This window comes from Macrobrachium nipponense, chromosome 41 (genome assembly GCF_015104395.2).
Source record: "Macrobrachium nipponense isolate FS-2020 chromosome 41, ASM1510439v2, whole genome shotgun sequence".
Classification (NCBI taxonomy): Eukaryota; Metazoa; Arthropoda; class Malacostraca; order Decapoda; family Palaemonidae; genus Macrobrachium; species Macrobrachium nipponense.
In genome coordinates, this window is record NC_061102.1 from 55,774,100 (window position 1) to 55,789,972 (window position 15,873).

Consider the following 15,873-nt stretch of genomic DNA (forward strand, 5'->3'; position numbering starts at 1 on the left):
ATATTTATATATATATATATATATATATATATATATATATATATATATATATATATATATATATATATATATATATATATTTAAAAATCATCAATAAAGGAAAGAGGACCACACAGATGTACAGGCTGTCTTAATCCGAAGTTTCGTAATTGTCAAATAATTAAATAAATTCATCAGGCTGTTAAAATGAAAAATAAAATTCTTAATAAAATTGTAAAAATAAAACTAAAAATTAGAAACTCAGAAATGTAAAAGCTGAAAATCATTCTTACAAAGTGTACGAAAAATAAACATTAAAATTAAAGGAATTAGATTTTAAAAAGGGCATAAATTAAAATGAAAGATAAATGAACATATAGTAAACAAAATTGAAAGCAGCAGTGAACAGAGTCACAGAACAAGAGGTTAAGGACCGACCTAGAGGAGTGACAGCGTTAAACTAAGCGTAAACTAAAAACATAAACAAACAATACAAGTCAAGACAAAGACAGAAGGGAGGAGGACGTATGAGTGTTTAACGACGCAACAAGTTGTTTAATGAAAAGCGATTCCATAATAACAAGGTCTTGAGGGTTGGTGGTATGGCTTAAAATGCAGAAGTCTTTATTATTGATATGTGTTTTACAGATTTTGGAGTGTTTTCTAATATATACATATACACATATATATATATATATATATATATATATATATATATATATATATATATATATATATATATATATATATATATATAATATATATATATATATATATATATATATATATATAATATATATATATTATATATATCTATATACTATACATAGTATATATATATATAATATATATATATAATATAATATATATTATTATAGATAGAGATATGTGTGTTCTATGTATATGTATATGAAATATCTTTCGAATCGATATACCTCCTCACGTGGAGCACTGTAGTCGTAGCCAAAGGGTGTCTGCAGCTTCCCTTTGGCTCGTATCTGTACCCACTTTTTAGCGTTTTGCTGTACCTCCATTCTTGCCTCTTCTTTTTTTTAGTCTTATTGCCTGAATGGCAGAAAGTACCTCAGTTCTCGGTTAGACATTTTAAATTTCTTAAATCAAATCACATAAACCATAAGTGTATAAGTTATTCGAAAGGTATAATGTATTCGGTATTAACGATTTTTTTCGTTAAATACTTGCGCCAATATATATATTTATGTGTGTGTGTGTGCGTGTGTGTTTGTGTGCATGTTTGTTGTGTACGTGCTTAGGTGCTGAGTACTTATGTCCCTTTTCTAAAGCTAAACAAACATCATGGAAGACATGAGAGGGAATACTTGGCCAAACAGGCTGATGATCCAGACAAAACCAGACTTTCAGGGAGTGGCAGTGGCGTTAGGGAAGCCCCCAGAATTATCAATGAAATACCCGCAGCTGAAAAGGACAAGACTAAAACGCCTGCCCGAAGGAGGGAAGAAGGCTCGTTTCTTCGTCTATTTGCCGAAATTGAGAAAAAAAATTTTGATTTTGAATATTACCAACATAAACTTATGAGCGTAGCCCTTGGTCTATGATAAAAAAAACCTTTTGACTGTAAATTTCAATAGAACTCGTTTGCTATACCGAACCAATAGTAAATATATTTTATTGTTCATTGATTATAGAATGGTACAAAAATATGAAAGATGAAGCTTGTTCTATAAATCAGTTAATATACAGATCATTAGTAAATGCGATATTTATCTTATCGTGCCGTGCACTAAATCAAGGGTATCATAATACGCCCTGGTATCTCTGCTTCGAGAGATAAGGCGAAATAAACGAAAATCCTGATTCGAGACACCAAGGGCATATGCGAGGGTCATTTCTAAAAATTTCTCAGCGAGATGTCACAGTTCTGATGGTTAAAAGACACTTTCTACCGAGATTGATTATTTCTAAATTCCTCTCCATCTCATTACAATGACGTTCAGTGAATGGAGAGATCCAACAGCTATTTTGTTTCAGTCTGTCATATCTTTCCAGAGATCGTTAATTGACATATAAAAATGTACCTACAATATTATTTGAATACAACGACCAGTGAGACTAGCAGTATCATGCCTATCCGTGGCCTAAGCTTGAGGGAAGATGAAAATATAACTAAATGGAGAACAGTTTCTTTCAATTCCCTGGTAAGGATAGCGCTTCTGTATGGGGCACCTCGGATTGGTAAGGACTTCTGCTAACAGTAAGGGCTGGAGGGAATTATTCCGCCTAACCCCGAAGATTGATTCAAACAAGAATTCTGTCTTGCGCCCTTTCAAGTGATAGAAGACATATCAGAATGCCAGAAATTCCTTATTGACAAAAAGCTTGAATTTTACATTACTTCAAGGCAATGCATCCAGGGATGTCTTGAGGACCATTTGATTGAGTGGTCGGTGGTGTGAAGAAAATTTTAACCAACTTTGTAATTTTGACCAAGCTGAACTAGTAGATGCAACATACACAAACTCAATTGCTGGGGGAAAACGAGCTTGAATCGAAGTGAGTTTTCTTCCATAAGATTCACATTAAACGTGCATGTAAGGTCCTGGAATAGATGTTGGAATACATTCACATATAACCAACCCCAAAAGAAATAAGAGAAGATGCAAAAACACAAACACGTAACATTTAATAACATTTAATAACACCAGAGTACACAATAGTTGTTTTTGCAGTAACTTGCTCCTTACACCCTGTTGTTTCAACCACTATTCCACTGAACGTTGCCAACAAACCTCAAGAACTGAAGCAGTTATGCGTACCAGAAAAAGGCGTGGTATTACCGGATGCAATAGGACTCAGGTAGTTAAATACCTCATCCTCAGAAATTATTCACAAAACCGAAAAAGTATAGTATAGTGACAGTGATAAGTTAATCTTTGCCTGGTGAGAAAGTGACAGCATTGCTATGCATAAAAAAACGCCTAACTTATAATGATAATTAGACATTAAATTCTACTTTAGGAGAACAGACTTGAACTTCGAATGGCTCAATCATCAAAGACCACTCGCAACTATTTATAACGATTTCAAATTTCTTGTCGGATATCTTTAACATCCTTAGAAAGCTCAATATATCAAAACAAAGATGCAGACTAAATGACGAACTGAAATTTCGTTCATTTAGTAACTGGAATGTGCCTTCCGAAAAAACATAAAGTTCATCTTTCACGAACACCTGATAAAATTAAAGAATAAAGTTAGTACTAAATCCAGATCATTTTCGAATTCATTCACAACGCCGTCGTGCATAATATGCTCTCATTCTTTTTCTTTTTCAATATTTCACTTGTATTCCTTCATGGAATACAGTAATCAAACATCCCCGAGATGTTTGATTACTGTAGGTTGAGTCAGATCCTCAGTGATTGTTAACTAAGATTCGCATCAAGATGAACATTAACCAAAGCTAACCTCACGGTTAATTCATTTTCAAGAAAGATTAAAAAAAGTTAAGTATACCTCAATTTAACCAGACCACTGAGTTGATTAACAGCTCTCCTAGGGCTGGCCCGACGAATTAGATTTTTATTTACGTAGCTAGGAACCAATTAGTTACTCAGCAACGGGACCTACAGCTTATTATGGGATCCGAACCACATTATATCGGGAAACTAATTTCTAATCACCAGAAATATATTCCTCTGGTGCCGCGTTCACAGCAGCGGGAATCGAACTCTAGCTACCAGATTGATGGGAGAGTATGCAACCAACTCTTCCAATGAGGAACTTCTGAATATTTAATAAAATTGATGTAATCTTCCTTTAAGAGTGTAAGGGAGAAGGGAATATGTAGGGAGAGAGAAAGCTAGAAATCTGAGGTTCGACAGGAAGAAGGGATCACAATAAATGGCAAACATAGAAGAAAACAATGAATGGGATAAAAAGCCAACAAAAAAATTAATTATATATAATTATCAATTACATACATACTATACTCAACTTAGGCATTAAATGGTGTATAAGAGACAAGCAGTTCATTCGTTGCCGGTGTTCCAAGCAGGGATCTTCAAATTATTTGAAAATTGAGCCACTCTTGCAGTATGATATGAGAATGGTGAATGGCCTCTAATCTTGAAGGTCAAGCCGAAGATCAAGAACACTGAACATTTACCAGGAGAGGAATAACCTATCCAGGAGGAGAATGTACGACATAGCTGGGCTTCAATGAACGTTATGCTATTTCAAATATCCTTTTGAGCACTTTCCAAATATCAGTCTAGGCACTGTCCATTATTTTCAGCATGACTTGGGCGTGAATAATTTACATGAGAATCAAAACCTCGCTTGACTAGGGTCCCACACCTGTCAATACGGCTGAAAAGACACGAAAAAGAAGCAATTACCCAACTGTGGCACTTTAAGCTATAATTAATGTTAAAACAAATTTTTTCACTGCACTGATGGTTGATTTTACAATTCTTACGTTTGTTGTATTGCTCAAAAGCAGACTGGTTGAAGTAGAAAAACCACCACACGAAGTAAACTTTTTGAATAAAGAAAACCCAAGGAATCCAGAAATAACAAAATTCCAATGATTCTAAAATGCCCTGCCCACTCTAGCGACTAGAGTTCTATATACTAAATTTTATTTTATATTCCAAGGATTCCATAATACCCTGCCCTCTAGCGACTAGAGTTATATACTAAATTTTATTTTAGAAGACAATTTCTAAAATTTTCCTTTATATACCCCCGCACTAAGACAAATATAAGTAATTATATTTATTTTCAAATTCTATTAAAGATTCTCATTACACCCAGCATCTACTACTTAAGAAATCAGCAAAGATATTGTCTATTCCCTTAATATACACTACAGTATATTTATATTGCTGTAAATATAGTGACCAACGTAACAATCTCCCATTCTTGCCTTTAAAATGTTCAAGGTAAGACAAAGGTCTGTGGTCACATTCCACAATGAATTGTTTACCGACAAGGTAATATTCAAATTTCTTAATGGCAAAAACCAAACTTAAACATTCCTTTTCAATAACTGAATAATTTAGTTCGGATTTATTTAATTTTCTTCCAGCATAGGTTATTGGATGGGGAAAGTTATTCCAATACTGCAGTAAAACAGCTCCAATGCAATTCTGGGAGGCGTCACTGCGAACAACAAAAGTTTTTGTTATGTCAGGTAATCTTAAAACTAGATCAGATTCAAAATAATGCTTCAGGGTGTCAAACTGCCGTTTAAGGTCAATAGATAACTCAAATTTATCGGGCTGGTTTTTCTTTAGTAAATTTGAGAGGTCAGAAGTAATAGATGAAATATTAGGGATAAATCTTTGATAAAAATTGCAAGTACCTAAAAAGGACTGAAGTTCTTTCTTGCACTTAGGATAATTAATTTCCATGATTTTACTGCACTTATCTGGATCTGGATAAATAAAATTCTTAGAAATCTTAAAACCTAAGTAGGTTATGGAAGGTAAACCAAAACGACATTTCGATGGCTTAGCAGTTAAACCATGTATCTCAAGTGAAGTTAATACATTATTCAAAATCTGAAGATGTTCTGGCCAGTCCTTTGAGAAAATAAGTATGTTATCAAAGTATATACTTATTCCCTTGACACCCTCAAAACTCTTCTCATAAGTCTGATATACGAAGCACAAGCAGTGGATAATCCAAAGGCATCCTAGTGAATTGCATCAATCCTTTAGAGGTCTGGAAAGCAGTATATTGACGGCTATTCGGATGCAAAACAATCTGGTAGTAAGCTTTGGTAATATCTATCTGAAAAGTAAATGGCATCTGTAAACTTAAAGAAATTTATCAATTAGTGGCATTGGCTCACAATCAAAGACAGCTAACCTATAAGTCTCATCAGGTCTCTTAATCATGACAACCGGATTACAATAAGGGGAATCAGAAGGTTCTATGATACCTAGCTTAAGTAAATTATCAACTTCAGATTCAAATTCATTACTCAAATGGACAGGAACAGGGTAAAGCCTTGATTTTAGAGGTTCATTAGTCCTAAGTCTAATTGTATGCATAACCGTAGAAGTACAGCCAGGGATATCTGAAAAAATCTTTCCAAATTTACTTAAAATTACTTTTAATTCTGTAATCATTGCACTAGTTAAAGATTCACCAAGTTGGTAAAGATCTTTAGAAGTTTTAGAACCTACTGTTGGTAGTTCTGTATCAGAAGAATCTTCAACTATACAAAAGTTAACCATCACATTAGATGAAGTAACCTCTTCTATACTTCTCTAGATGATAAACCATCAAAAGTATTCAAGCAAAACATAGATCTTCTAACATACTTCTTTAAAAGATTAACATGGAAAACTTTAGCTTTTCCTTTAACATCCAAAACATAATCTACTTTATTTAATTTTCTTAGAACTTTGTAAGGACCTTGCCAAGCTAATAACAGCTTGTTATACGTATCCGGCAGCATTACTAGAACTTCATCACCTGTAACAAAAGATCTATTAGAACTATGAGCATCAAAGTAAGTTTTATATTGTTTCATAGCAACTTTTGTATTTTCTGCTGCCAATTTTGAGGCAGTTTCTTCTAGTCTCGTACGAAGATCAAGAAGAAATTGGTAGCAAGTTTGCGTATCATCCGAAATCTTTCCATTTGACCACAATTCATGTAATATGCCCATGGACCTCTAGCTTGGCGCCCATATAAAAGTTTCAAATAGGAGAGAAACCGCTAGTGTCTGTAGGAATCTCTCTCATTGCAAAAAGAGCACAAGGAAGATACCTATCCCATTCTTTAGGTCTAAGATAGCATAACTTCTTTAAAATAGATTTTAGGATGGAGTGCTGTCTCTCTATTTTTCCGTTAGCCGCCGATCGGATGGTACGGAGTGGTAAACACAGTTTTATACCAATTAGCTCATTACAACCTTAACCCACATCAAGTCTGAAGTGAATGAGCCCCTCTGTCGGAAACAATGACTTTAGGAATTCCTACCCTAGAGAAGATGGTCACTAGTGCCTCTGCTATATCTATAGAAGTTATATTTTTTAGGGGGACTGCTTCTTGGAAAGGAAGTAGCATAATCTAAAAGTGTTAATAAATAAGAGGAACCTGAAGATGCTCTTGGCTTTATAGGCCAACGATATCACTGCTACTTTCTCAAAAGGTACGGAAATCACAGGCATTTTAACTAGTTCTGCCTTTTTTTTGAGCCTACCCTTTGAAGCAAACCTCTGACATACATCACAACAAATCCTACAAAAGTCATAAATGTCAACAGTCATGCCTGGCCAGAAGTAAAGTGAAGAAATTTTCTGATAAGTTTTTCTGAGAAAAATGGCCTGAGAAGGGGGACTCATGAGCTACTTCTAAGACTATATTCCTAAGCTGGTTAGGTACGACTAGAAAAGACTTGCCCACAAGTTGACTATTAGTCGAGTCTAAGATTCTCTTTAATAAAATGTTATGGTCATGGCATTCAAAAGTGTACTTATGATTTTTTAAGAGTGAAAACTGTACCCCCTCCTTAGCATGATCCCTAATATCCTTCAAGTAGCACACTCTTGATATTTCACAAAATCACTGTTATTAACATTTAAATCTTTTACAGCAGGTAGTAATAAAGGATGTACAGGAATTCTTTTAGATTCCTTACTAGACTTAGATACTGGTGACTACAGATAACTGAATCGAACTTTTCTCTCACAGCATGGAAAGTATCTTTAGAATCTGGCATAGTAGCTCCTTCAACATTACCAATCATGACCGAACAACAATCAATAGGTGCAACTACTACATCTGTCCACCCCATTAAAAAAATTGACAATCAAGAAACGCTCTAGTAACAGGAAAATCATTCTTTCGCCCTAGGTAATCAGAAACTGTACATTTAGGTAGTTTATCAGGTTGGATATTTGGAAAAATTTTGTCCGACACCATGATGCAAGTACAACCTGTATCTCTCAAAATTGTAGAAACACTTTTAAGTTCCCATTAACTTTTACCTGCCATAATAAGGGGCCAAGATTACGATCATTACCTGTTAAACACCTCTTAATTACCTCCCTCTGCTTTGGGAGACTGGGACAATTTTTTAGCATAATGTCCACGGTCACCACAAGTGAGCAAAAAAATTGGATTCTTCATTTGAATTTTATCTTTAGTTTGAATGAAGTAGCTTTAGTTTCTGGTTTTTGTTCAATTTGGACTTTCTTACTCGAAGATTTATTGCTATTTTTTTTGTCTCTAGTTCTGTTAGGTAGCAATCATGAGCTCCACAATATAAATCAGCCACTTTCTTGCCAATTCTGTAGCATTAGTAAAACCTTGTTCCATAAGGAACAACCTAATATATTTAGGAATGGCAGACATAAATTGGTCGTTACAATGAAATCTCTCAGACTGTCATAATTCTTGTCAATTTTAGCACTATCTATCCAAAGTCAAAGAGGGCGGGTAAAGGTTAGTCAGATACTGTATAAAATTTTCATCTTTAAATTTAGCATACCTAAATTCTCTACGATACTGTTCTGTAGTTTTACGAAATGCTTTCAAAATAGCATCTTTTAATTTATCATAATCCTTGCAAACTTCATCAGGTAGAGTAGAGTAAAATTTTAAGTGCATCACCCGAAAATAAGAGAGCTAACCTAGGTGCCCATAATTCCTTAGGCCATCCACTCAGCTTTGCTAAATTTTCAAACCTTATCAGATAAGCTGTAATGTCTTCACCACTTTCATACAGTTTTCAATTTAGGAATAGCAACGGAGAAACTATCCTGAGCATTAATAGACTGGACTAACACTATGGAGGCTACTTAACTTTTATTTTCTAATTAAAGTCTTTCATATTCTAGTTTCCTGTCCTCCTCTTCTTTCTTACGGTTTCTATCTAATAATCTATCCTCCCTTTCACGTTTCTCCTTTTCTTTCCTCTCTTCTCGTTCTATCCTTTTATTTTCTATGCTCAGTCTTTCCTTAAATTTGGTATCAGCAAAATTCATTAATTCCTGGCCACTCAACTGTAACTCTTTCCCTATATTAATCCAAAACTCAAAAGTTAACTCACTCAGGGAACTAGCCATGTTAAATAATGGTGAAAAAAATTTGTATAGAAAAAAAAATATTACGAATATAATTAAGACTCACGCCAAATCTCAATCTATTCACTCACCTACACTAAAGCACTGATTATTCAGATAGAACTACCACCTAAATTCAGTAAAAGATAAGTTCATTCTTATCCACAGTTTAAAGCTTCGAGGGATTAGCTTACACCAAGACAAATACAAGAAAATATCTAACAGTATCTATCCTATAATTGACTAAAACAGCTCCACTAACCTCACTCAGGTAAGGGGTATATCTTACCTAACCTAACAGGAAATCCTCGGCAAACAGCACTAGTACTAGGGAACCTGGGATACGTGAACCCGCCAGAACTCTGAAAGCCTATTCCACTTCACAAGTACCTATACTCGTGAGAACACACAAAAATCCAAATCATAACCAAAAATAAGTGCTAACTTAAGTGCCCAAATTGGATAATATACGTTCTATTTCAGTCTTATTTATGCCAAACAATGTTTCCCCATGAATGCCAACATGTAATCCCGGGTCTGGGCACCAAAATGTAAGGGAGAAGGGAATATAGTAGGGAGAGAAAGCTAGAAATCTGAGGTTCGACAGGAAGAAGGGATCACAATAAATGGCAAACATAGAAGAAAACAATGAATGGATAAAAAGCCAACAAAAAAATTAATTATATAATTATCAATTACATACATACTATACTCAACTTAGGCATTAAATGGTGTATAAGAGACAAGCAGTTCATTCGTTGCCGGTGTTCCAAGCAGGGATCTTCAAATTATTTGAAAATTGAGCCACTCTTGCAGTATGATATGAGAATGGTGAATGGCCTCTAATCTTGAAGGTCAAGCCGAAGATCAAGAACACTGAACATTTACCAGGAGAGGGTGAATGGCCTCTAATCTTGAAGGTCAAGCCGAAGATCAAGAACACTGAACATTTACCAGGAGAGGAATAACCTATCCAGGAGGAGAATGTACGACATAGCTGGGCTTCAATGAACGTTATGCTATTTCAAATATCCTTTTGAGCACTTTCCAAATATCAGTCTAGGCACTGTCCATTATTTTCAGCATGACTTGGGCGTGAATAATTTACATGAGAATCAAAACCTCGCTTGACTAGGGTCCCACACCTGTCAATACGGCTGAAAAGACACGAAAAAGAAGCAATTACCCAACTGTGGCACTTTAAGCTATAATTAATGTTAAAACAAATTTTTTTCACTGCACTGATGGTTGATTTTACAATTCTTACGTTTGTTGTATTGCTCAAAAGCAGACTGGTTGAAGTAGAAAAACCACCACACGAAGTAAACTTTTTGAATAAAGAAAACCCAAGGAATCCAGAAATAACAAAATTCCAATGATTCTAAAATGCCCTGCCTTTTCTAGCGACTAGGAGTTATTATACTAAATTTTATTTTATATTCCAAGGATTCCATAATACCCTGCCCTCTAGCGACTAGAGTTATATACTAAATTTTATTTTAGAAGACAATTTCTAAATTTCCTTTACAAAGAGTTTTGTACTTAAACGTAATCGTTGAAGTTTAACCTGCATTGCAATGTGCCAACACAAACCGAAAACAGCTGGCCGGAAAATTTATCGTGGCCAGAGTTACTTTTCTATTTGATGTTTAATAAGCTCTTGTAATGTTCTGTTCGCTCCAGTTTCAGAAAATTTTGATTGAAGTGAAAATAGATAGAGAGTGGGGGGGGAGAGAGATGAGAGAGAGAGAGGAACCCGAGCGAGAGAGAGAGAGAGAGAGAGAGAGAGAGAGAGAGAGAGAGAATTATGTCGTAGATTAAGCGAACAAGCGAACATTGTGCAATCATATTAGGGTCGAATAAGATAGGATGGTTTAGATTATAGATTCTTTAATTTACAAAGCACAAGTTTTCATAGACGTAAGATCTTCTTCGGGTGCCGAGCCACTGAGAAGATAATGGCTAAACCTGGGTATGTCTGTTCCACCCAGCGCCTGTTGTTGTCTGTGCATCTCCAGCTCTTCCTGCCCTACCCTCCAACCTTCTGGATATCCATGGCTGCGTGCTTCATCCTTCGTTATTTAGAATCATCCCCCTTACTGTCCATTTTCTTTCTAAGTTCCTCGTTGGACGAGTGGTTTTCGCCTCGGCTACCAATCCGGTGGTCCGACGTTCGTTTCTCTGCTCGGCCAACGCGGAATCATAGAAATTTATTTCTGGTGACAGAAATTCATTTCTCGGTGTAATGTGGTTCGGATCCCACAATAAGCTGTAGGTCCCGTTGCTAGGTGACCAATTGGTTCCTGGCCGTGTAAAAATATCTATTCCTTCGGGTCAGCCCTAGGAGTGCTGTTAATCAGTTCAGTGGTCTGGTTAAGCTAAGATATACTCAACTTAATATATTCTTCTTAAAATTCAGATAAATTATCTCACAAGTAATCTTGTCCTCAACATTGTTTCAAACACTACCTTCTATCTACTTTTTTTCTTATATCAGAGTTGGTGATGGCGTTCTCTGTGATCACCATCGACTGTATGCTTGTTTTATATAAAAAATCTCTATTTTTCCAAATGATGCTGTGGTTGTAATTACAGCAGCGCTGGGCCAGTGCCGAGGTTTTGTTGTAATGGTGAATATTCTGCTTATGCTGGCCTGCTCTCCTCTTGCACGATTTGCCACTCTGACCTAAACACATTTTATCACAATTGTCATAAGTGCAGGGTAGGCACAACCGTTCATACCCTCCCTCCCCTTGTATTTCTAGTTACATTATCCCCAGTGTTGTTTTTATAATTCAGGACTAATTTGATCTTTTTCAGTCTCTTGTTGAAATTCTTAACAATGTTATTGTTTGGAAGTGAGATCATATTTTTGTTGTTTTTCCCGTCTTTGTCTCGGTGCCTTAAGTGTTTCCTATCTTTAATGTGCTCCTTCCCCCATCACTGAGTTGGATATCCCGGTTTTTTAAAGGAAGTGAATAGATATTCTTGTTTCTGGTCCACGTAAGGTGGAGTGGAAACACTATAGGCCCAAATGATCGACCCTAATTCATTTACTAGAGCTGGAATAGATCATCCTTCGCTATCATAGCCAGGTACTTTAATCGTTTACTGCTTTTTTAATTTTCTGTAAAAGAAGACTACTGAGAAGGCTCTGTCTGTTCCCGCACATTTCCTGTCCGTCCTTAGACCTTATAAACTACAGAGGCTAGAAGCCATCAAATTGGTATGTTAATCGTCCACCCTCCAGTCATCAAACATACCAAATTGCAACCCTCTAACCTCAGACGTGTTTATTTTATTTAAGGTTAAATTTGGGCATAATCGTCTGTCCGGCAACAATATAGGACAGGCAACCACTTGGCCGTGGTTTAAATTTCATGGGCCCAGCTCATACAGCATTATACCGAGATCACCGAAAGATATATATATTTGCGCTGAGGAAGCTCCGGCTCATATTTTACCTGTTTTCTTCGTGGTCAGGTGATTATCGTGCACTCGCTCTGGCGTACTAGACCAACGCCATCTTGAATTGAGAAGGTCTGAGAGACTCAAGCATGAGTCATCACCAGTCGTCCGAGTCTGGCCAAGCGTTTCCTTTTTTTTGTGTAAGTTAATTATGTTTTACAGTCTTTTGCATCATCAGTATCCTCTGGACCTGGTTAATATGATTAAATATAAAGGGAAATCAGTGCAGAAACAGTAATGAGAACAAAAATGTTTATTCACAGAAATGAGTATATAATACATTTTTATACTTAGAAAGGAGGACAAGAGCACAAAAATGGTAACAAAAGATGCCTCTCTCTTTAGGAAAAAGTATAAGAGCTGTATACAAAATAAATATTCTCTATAATTTACAGCAATTGTTCCTCAGAATCTTATTTCTTCAGTGTATTCAGCTTTCTCTTTTTTGTAAAATTTTTGCAATTTTGAATGTTTTCATTACTTTTCTTACAATAATTGTTTAGTAGGGCATTGGAGGAAGCAAATATCAGCATTTTTTTGTATTTTTTCTATGCTATGCCCAGCATCACAATCATTTAGAGGTAAGAAGGCATCATTATCAGAAAAGACAGTGAGTGAAATGTCCGTGGCCAAATTCCTTTGATACATTGATTTGATAAAATCAGGACACTGTGACAGTTTATCAATGGTTACATAGTTAAACAGAATTGCGTTTACTATAGATTCATGCGGATAAAGAAGCCTTCCTCTGCATATACCCTGATTGTAACTGTTATTGTCTGGTAAGCTATCTTTTGTTTCTTGGCAAGTAAGTAAGTCTTTACAGGAGCTACACTTAAATTTTTTCACAACAGCATACACACAATAGCCAGGAAGGTATGTTATAACCGGGAAAAGATCCATACATTTATCAATAACATCTTGACTGACTTCAATATAAAAAAAAAATCGTTATTTCCGGACTCATGATTATTCATGCACTCCCAGTTCGTTTCTTCGAAGATCTTCAGTTCGATGTTTTTATTATTAAAAGTTATTCTGAGAACAGACATTAACCTCAGTTTTTTTTTCACACTCGAACACTTGTCGTAAGGAAATATAATTGCTGCCAGCAAGTCGACGATATTTACCAAATCTATTTTCTAGTTGATGGATTTGAAATTTTCCTGGTAAGACATTTCATTTATAATTTTTCTACACGGTATTTTGTTATTTCTATCATTGCACTAGTTGTGTGTTTTAAGGCAGTGAATGTTTCCCTACTCAGCTTTCCACCAGTTTTAGTAATGTTATTCCAGAGATCTGACCAGAAATGGAATTTCTGTAGGAAAATATACTTCTCGTCATTTACATTATATGTTAGTGGAGTAGCATATTTATTGTGAAGCCGAGTACCTTTATGTGGATGCTTTACATTCATTATGGTCCACCAGAGATAAATGACTTTAATATAATTAGCTTCATCTTCAGAATTTGGCAAACAGTGTTCTTTTCCCGTTGTCAAAAGTGTTTCTATGACATATTCATTGAAAATTTGTAGGGCAAGGCTGACGTTTGGCCTTTCTACACTCGATGGATTTTTAATTGCCTTTGATGTAAGTTTGTATGCATATCTGAGGAGAGAATCTGCTTCTAAACTGTGTAATTTATGCAAAGTGGCAAATGGAGCATTACATATTTTGGGTGCAGTATGGAGATCGGAGGTTGCCAACTAGTAATGTCTCATTAGATGGCTTCAGAAAAAGTACCCACAGCAATGCAAATTAAAAACAAATGGTTGAACAGTTTAAAAATATGAAATTTGCAGGTACTGAGTTATCATTTAAAGTCATCAGCAATAACTGATAATGTATTTTATAATCATTTGTGTTAATAAACTGTTGTTTCTCATCATAACTTCTGCGCTGATTTTCCACCATTATGCAGCATATCTAATCATATTAACCAGGTTTAGAGGATTGTGTTATTGTTAAAGACTGTGAAATATAATTATCTAACACAGCAATTAGGTGTTCTAGATAAAAAGTAATAAATAACACCAAAAATAGAGAACTGGGAATGGTAACTCGTGGCCAGGATAGGACGACTAGTGATGATGACTCATCGCTGTGTTTAGAGTGATCGCACAGGCCTTGTTAATTCAAGATGGCATTGACTAGACCCCAGGTCGAATGCTCGGTCGTAAACCTAAAAAAAAAAGCTTCCTCTTTTTCTAAATTTGGTTTCAGGCTTCTTAGGGACTATAATATATATATATTAATATATATATATATATATATATATATATATATATATATATAATATATATATATATATATATTATATATATCTTCGTATCAGCCGTTTGCTAGTCCACTGCAGGACAAAGGACTCAGACATGTCCTTCCACTCCCTTCTGATCATGGTCTTCCTATGCCATTCTATATCAGCAAATTTTCTTAGCTCGTCAGTCCTTCGTCTTCTCTTCCTTCCCCTGTTTCGTGTGCAATCTCTAGGGACCCATTCTGTTATTCTTTTCGTCCATCTATTATCTGACATTCTCATTATGTGTCCTCCCGACGCCAATTTCTTTTTCTTACTTGTTGTTAACATATCCTCTATTTTAATTTGCTCTCGTATCCATGTTGCTCTTTTTCTGTCTCTTAGTGTTATTCCCATCTTTATTCTTTCCATAGCTCTCTGTTTTGTAACTAGCTTATGTTCTAAGGTTTTAGTATATATATGTATATTTATATATATGTATATGTATATATATATATGTATATATATGTTAAAGGCATTGGTATTCAATATGTCAAACATGAGATCGAAAACGATTGACAGGCAGTTGGATGCGAAAACAGGATAGCCTCGAGTGTTTGGAGCTCCAGAGAAGTTAAAAACAGTGAATTCCTCAGGATGTTCAAACGAGACAAAAGAGACAACATTTCCAAACGCATTGGTGAGATCGCGAGCGCGCAAATGCCCTGGATTAAGTCGAAGTAGATGATCGTGACGTCACAGAAATGCAGTTACGTGAGTACATCAGTGCTTACGCTAAATAGGACGTGTACATGAGACACGGGAAAACGCACGTACACCGGAATTAAGAATACACTAGCGTACGTGCATTTGTACGTCCATTAGCAAGCGTAAGTGCATACGTCTGTTAGAACAAATGAATGGAATAAAATCTCTAGTGTGGTGATTAATGGGGCAATTATACGACAGACGTTCAGTTTGAAACAAGGCCGGAACAAGGCGCTTGGAGATCTATCAAATAAGATGGATTCGGATTGTCACTATCGAAAAGGAATTCTCTAGACTTGTATTTGAGAAAAACTGATGGGGGTTATTTGACAGAGAGAATATGTATTAATAG